Source organism: Bos grunniens, chromosome 7 (assembly GCF_055505025.1).
Source record: "Bos grunniens cultivar Pamir isolate PY7600 chromosome 7, Bosgru_T2T1.0, whole genome shotgun sequence".
NCBI lineage: Eukaryota > Metazoa > Chordata > Mammalia > Artiodactyla > Bovidae > Bos > Bos grunniens.
The window spans coordinates 34,301,685-34,307,817 of record NC_141171.1 but is presented as its reverse complement, the minus strand read 5'-3'; positions in this window follow the sequence as shown (position 1 = coordinate 34,307,817).

Sequence of the window (6,133 nt, the reverse complement as noted above, 5' to 3'; positions counted from 1 at the left end):
CTCTGTCCTTTTCAGACTCGCCGTCTTCTCTTTTGGTCTTTTTAGCTCCCCGGAGGGCAGATGGATAGGCTGGCTCTCTGTGACTCAGTGCCATTTTATAGAGTTAATTCTTATGTCTCTTGCCTCCTTTCAAGATAAAGATCAGGGCTTGACATTATGGCAGGCCTCCTTAAAGATCTGTGAGAGGGTAAGGTTCTTTAAAATGTAATCACTTGCTTCCAGGCAAATAGCAATAGTTCCTGTTCCCAAACTTTAACCTTCCAACTATTAAATGTTAAATGTAAACAAGATAAACCTTTATATTACATTAAATACCTTCCTTTAAAAAAATTTCCTTCTCAGATAAATTCTCCCATGGATTTCTTTCCTTAACCAAAGAGTTTGCTGCATTTACTCCTTTCTATTTTTTTTTTTAAATTGGAGTATAGTTGATTTACAGTGTATGTTAGTTTCAGGTGTATAGTATAGTGATTCTGTTACACGTACATATAAAATAACACGTGTATTATTTTCAGATTCTTTTCCACTAAAGGTTACTACAAAATATTGAATATAGTTACCTATGCTATACCCTAGGTCCTTGTTGGTTATTTATTTTATGTATAGTAGTTCAGTTCAGTTCAGTTCAGTCGCTCAGTCATGTCCAACTCTTTGCGACCCCATGAATCGCAGCACGCCAGACCTCCCTGTCCATCACCAACTCCCGGAGTTCACTCAGACTCACATCCATCGAGTCAGTGATGCCATCCAGCCATCTCCTCCTCTGTCATCCCCTTCTCCTCCTGCCCCCAATCCTTCCCAGCATCAGAGTCTTTTTCCAATGAGTCAACTCTTCGCATGAGGTGGCCAAAGTACTGGAGTTTCAGCTTTAGCATCATCCCTTCCAAAGAAATCCCAGGGTTGATCTCCTTCAGAATGGACTGGTTGGATCTCCTTGCAGTCCAATGTATATGTTAATCCCAAACTCTTAATTTATCCACTGCCCTTTCCCCATTGATAACTATAAATTTGCTTTTAATGTCTGTGGGTCTCTTTCTGTTTTGTAAATACGTTCATTTGCATCTTTGTTTTGGTTGCACATATAAACAATATCATATGATATTTGTCTTTGTCTGGCTTACTTCACTTAGTGTCATATCTATAGGTCCATCCATGTGGCTGCGAATGGCATTATTTCATTATTTTCTAATGATAATATTCCATTGTATCGTATATGTGTGTACCATCATTCATCTATCAATGGACATGTAGTTTGCTTCCCTCTTTCCTAAATTCTTAAGATGGAGTGCATGAGAGTATATACATGTATATTTTAAATTAATTTTATTGAAAAATTGTTTAAAGTGTAAGTTGCTTTAAATGTCATGTTAGTTTCTACTGTACAGCAAAGTGAATCAGCTGTCTGTATACATATATCCCTCTTTTTTGGATTTCCTTTCCATTTAGGTCACCACAGAGTGCTGAGTAGAGTTCCTTGAGCTATACAGTAGGTTCTCTTTAGTTATCTATTTTATACATAGTATCAGTAATGCGTGTCAACCCCAATCTCTCAATTCATCCCACCTCACCCACTTTCCCTATTTGGTGTCCATATGTTTGTTCTCTACATCTTTCTCTCTATTTCTGTTTTGCAAATAAGATAATCTATACCATGTTTATAGATTCCACATATATGCATTAATATATGATATTTGTTTTTCTCTTTCTGACTTACTTCACTGGGTATGACAGTCTCTAGATCCATTCACATCTTTGCAAATGACACAAATTTTTCCTTTTTTTGACTGAGTAATATTCCATTGTGTATATGTACCACATTTTCATTATCTGTCAACGGGTATTTAGGTTGCTTCCATGTCCTGGCTATTGTAAATAGTGCTGCAATGAACATTGGGGTGCATGTGTCTTTTTTTTTTTAATTAATTTATTTTAATTGAAGGCTAAGGCTATTTACTTTACAATATTGTGGTGGTTTTTGCCATACATTGACATGAATAAGCCATGGATGTACATGTGTCCCCCATCCCAAACCTCCCTCCCACCTCCCCCCATCCAATCCCACAGGGTTGTCCCAGTGCACCAGCTTTGAGTGCCCTGTTTCACACATCGAACTTGGACTGATGATCTGTTTCACATATGGTAATATACATGTTTCAGTGGCTTTCTCTCAAATCATCCCACCCTTACCTTCTCCCACAGAGTCCAAAAGTCTTTGTATCTATGTCTCTTTTGCTGTCTTGCATATAGGGTCATCGTTACCATCTTTAGACATTCCATACATATGCATTTATATACTGTATTGGTGTTTTTCTTTCTGACTTACTTCACTCGGTATAATAGGCTCCAGTTTCATCCACCTCATTAGCGTGTTAGTCGCTCAGTTGTGTCTGACTCTTTGTGACCCTATGTACCATAGCCCTCCAGGCTCCTCTGTCTACGGGATTTTCCAGGCAAGAATACTGGAGTGGGTTGCCATTTCCTTCTCCAGGGGATCTTCCCAACCCAGGAATCGAACCCAGGTCTCCTGCATTGCAGGCAGATTCTTTACTCTCTGAGGCACTGGGGAAGCCCTCCACCTCATTAGAACTGATTCAAATGTGTTCTTTTTAATAGCTGAGTAATATTCCATTTTCTATATGTACCACAGCTTTTTTATCCATTCTTCTGCTGATGGACGTCTATGTGGCTTCCATGTCCTAGCTATTGTAAACAGTGCTGTGATGAACACTGGAGTGCATGTGTCTTTTTGCATTATGGTTTTCTCTTGGTATATGCCCAGTAGTGGGATTGCTGGGTCATATGGTAGTTCTGTTTTTAGTTTTTTAAGGAACCTCCATGCTATTCTCCATAGTGGCTGTATCAATTTACATCCTCACCAATAGTGCAGGAGGGTTCCCTTTCCTCCACATTTATTGGTAGGTTTGCTTGTAGATAGCCTGTGTGAAGTGATACCTCACTGTAGTTTCGATTTGCATTTCTCTAATAATGAGTGATGTTGAGCATCTTTTCATGTGTTTGTTGGCCTCTTTCTGTCTTCTTTGGAAAAATTTCTGTTTGGGTCTTCTACCCACTTTTTGATTGGGTGTTTTTTTTTTTTTTTTTTTTCTTCTGCTTTTTTTTATTGAGCTGAGTGAGCTGTTTGTATATTTTGGAGACTAATCCTTTGTCATTTGCTTCATTTGGAAATATTTTCTCCTATTCCAAGGGTTGTCTTTTCTTCTGTTTTTGGTTTCCTTTGCTGTGCAAGAGCGTTTAAGTTTAATAGGGAGTATATTTTTTAAGTCATGAGGTAAATTCTGTTTGTCTGTTATCTCAGTGATAAGTGCTCCTGTTTTTGCTGGGTTGGCTTTATTGAGCTAAGGCTGAACTGTGATACTCTCCACTCAGCCATCATATTGCCCTCCTGGAGCCTCAATTACTACATCAACCTTGGTTGGAACTCTGGATTCAGAGGAGGAGAATCTGAAAGATGAAAACAGGGGCTTCTTAATTATGGAATTATGCTCTTTCCTTGAGCAAATAGAAAAAAAACATGAGTTTATATTTACGTGGGTCATTTTTAACTCATATTTTTTTGGAGGGATATTAAATTGATGCTCACCAAACACAGAAGTGCTAGGCTTCAACTGTGTGCCTTTAGTATAGCTGGCTGACACGCAGTGCCCAGCAGCATTCCAGAGAACAAACCAGCATGATGGTTGCCCAGGGAGGTGAGGAGTTTTACTTTTGGCTTAGCTCTAATTGCCAAAGATTTCACTTTAGAAATCTGGTCCCCCAAAGGGCTGGAGATGGATAGGTGCTTCTGGCTCCAGGATGTTCTCAACGGTTTTGAGCTCCCTTATGAATTGTTTGCATGACTGTAAGAATGAGGCTTCAAGAACTTCCTAGCCAAGAGCAGTAACTCTTTGCTGGGTGGAGGTTGATAGTGTTGGCATGACCGAGTGAATGAGTGACAGATACATGACCTCCTCAAAGCTTCTAGGAGCCTTTCATCATGGAGAGTGCTCTTACCCTAGAGAAATGGGGACCATTAAATCAGAAGGAATTGTAGCATCCTGGCCCAGCATCCAGTAAGAGGTGCTAAGAGCAGCACAGCCACCCAGCCTCTGGGTCCTGGTTGCCTGGAGCTTTTGATTAACTTTGAAAAATGACCAAACAAAATCACACACACACAAATGAGCTCATGCCGAATGAATGGCAGACCCAGAATCATGCTAGCAGATATGATGGAAATGAGTTTTATTAAATATGTAATTTTGAACTATCTGAGTTCAGCTAGTTACACCAGAACTATGTGATGAATCAAGAGATTATAAGTATGAATAATGCCTTGGCATGCATTTGCCTTATTTCTGAGTTAAGTTCCATGTTTATATGATAATCATTGATCTTCTCTAGCTACCATGCAGGTTCAGTCCCTGGGTCTGGAAGATCCATTGGAGGAGGAAATGGCAACCCACTCTAGTATTCTTACATAGGGAATCCTATGGACAGAGGAGCCTAGTGGGCTACAGTCCATAGGGCCACAAAGAGTCAGATACAAATGAAGTGATTTAGCACACATGCATGCATTATCAACAGTTCAGGCAGTCTTCCCAATTATGTTTTTGTTTTCTGTGACCTACTTCTGAAAAAGTGTGGATGTGTTTGATCTAGACTATGGTGATCTAGACCTGCTCTGCCTGGGTTCCTTCCCTGTTGTGTTCTCTATCATGAAGAACTATAGAGGCTGCTGCCGGGCTACCTACAGAGGCTGTGGTTTACCAAAAGTCCTGTGTTTGATGGCTTCTCACTGAGTTGAGCCACTGGAGGCCCTGGTGAGAGCCTGGAGGAGGGAGATTGGGAGAAGCCAGGGTAATTTTCCTCCACCTTCTGCCCTGGGCTGATGCTCTGGCAGCAGATGAATTTTTCCTGTGGCTCCAGCTCCCACCGTACAGGCTGTCCATGATTCCAGCTCTCTTGGCTCATGGACTCTCCTAAGTTCCAGCAGTACTACCTCTTCTCTTTGTTCTGCAGCCTAAAGGTGGGGTTGGCTTCCTGTTGTTGCTAACACCTGGGTTGGGTCATCATTTCCTGTTCAACTCTCAGCTTTTCCATCACCTGTGTAACCCATTCTGAGCCCTCAATCCCTTCTGTTTATTCAGTACTTGCAATGGTACATCATCCACCTCCTCATTTTGTGAAAAGGAATTTGAAGTCCAGAGAGGTTAAAGTGTGCTTTCTAAGGCTCTCTGGAAGTCAGACTTGTAGCACTTCAGTCACCAACAATGTGGTTAAGAATCCAGAAGTAAGAAAACAGTATAATTTCCGTAATGTGAATAGCTATCTGAAAATCCTTGCAGTAAGGCCCAAACATCAGTCCCTCTAAGCAGACATTCATTAAGCCTATTATTTCTGTTTTTGCAAGTAATTATTCAACTTGTTGTCACTAAAATTTTCCTAGGAAACTGGTGCTCATATTTGCCTGGTGACAGCATTGCTCTTAGGCTGTTGTTTCATTGACTGGAGCTCTTGTGGCCTGGAATTGTGGTGAATGGTAAATTGTGGTGAATGGCACAGTTCCCCAGGCACCTAATTCACTGTTAACTGGAGTCTCGTCCAGTGTAATCTGGGTTGATCATTTATAGAAGCCAAGAGAACTGAAATCCCCAGAGAACCGAATAAATGAGTGGTTTCATTTTCCTCACCCAGTGAGATGAGACATTGCCAGCAGCAGTCCCAGATTAAGGATGTTAGGACTGAACCCTTCACTGTGGTGGTGGCTGGGCAGGCCCACTGCTTCAATCTTTCAAGAAAGAATTGCCTATCTTGAGAGATTCCAAATGTAATGCTTTCAGGATCCGCCTCGACTTTCCCTAAAGTCAGGGGCCACAGTTTCCCTAAGCAATGCCTGAACGCAGCAGGAGGCACTTGCACATGGCCATTTCTGTGCAATATAGGAATCATCAGATGGACAGTTTCCACTCTGGAGGGTCCCATTGGCTTTGCTGAGATTTTTGTCAGGCATTTCAATTCAAGGCTTCTCCTGTTGAATACTGCCTTCTTCCCTCTTTCTTTTCATAAGAGTGGTCAAATTTTCAAATGAGAAACTCTGAAGGATTTTGTGGCTCAACCCCCACCACCCCCAACACCA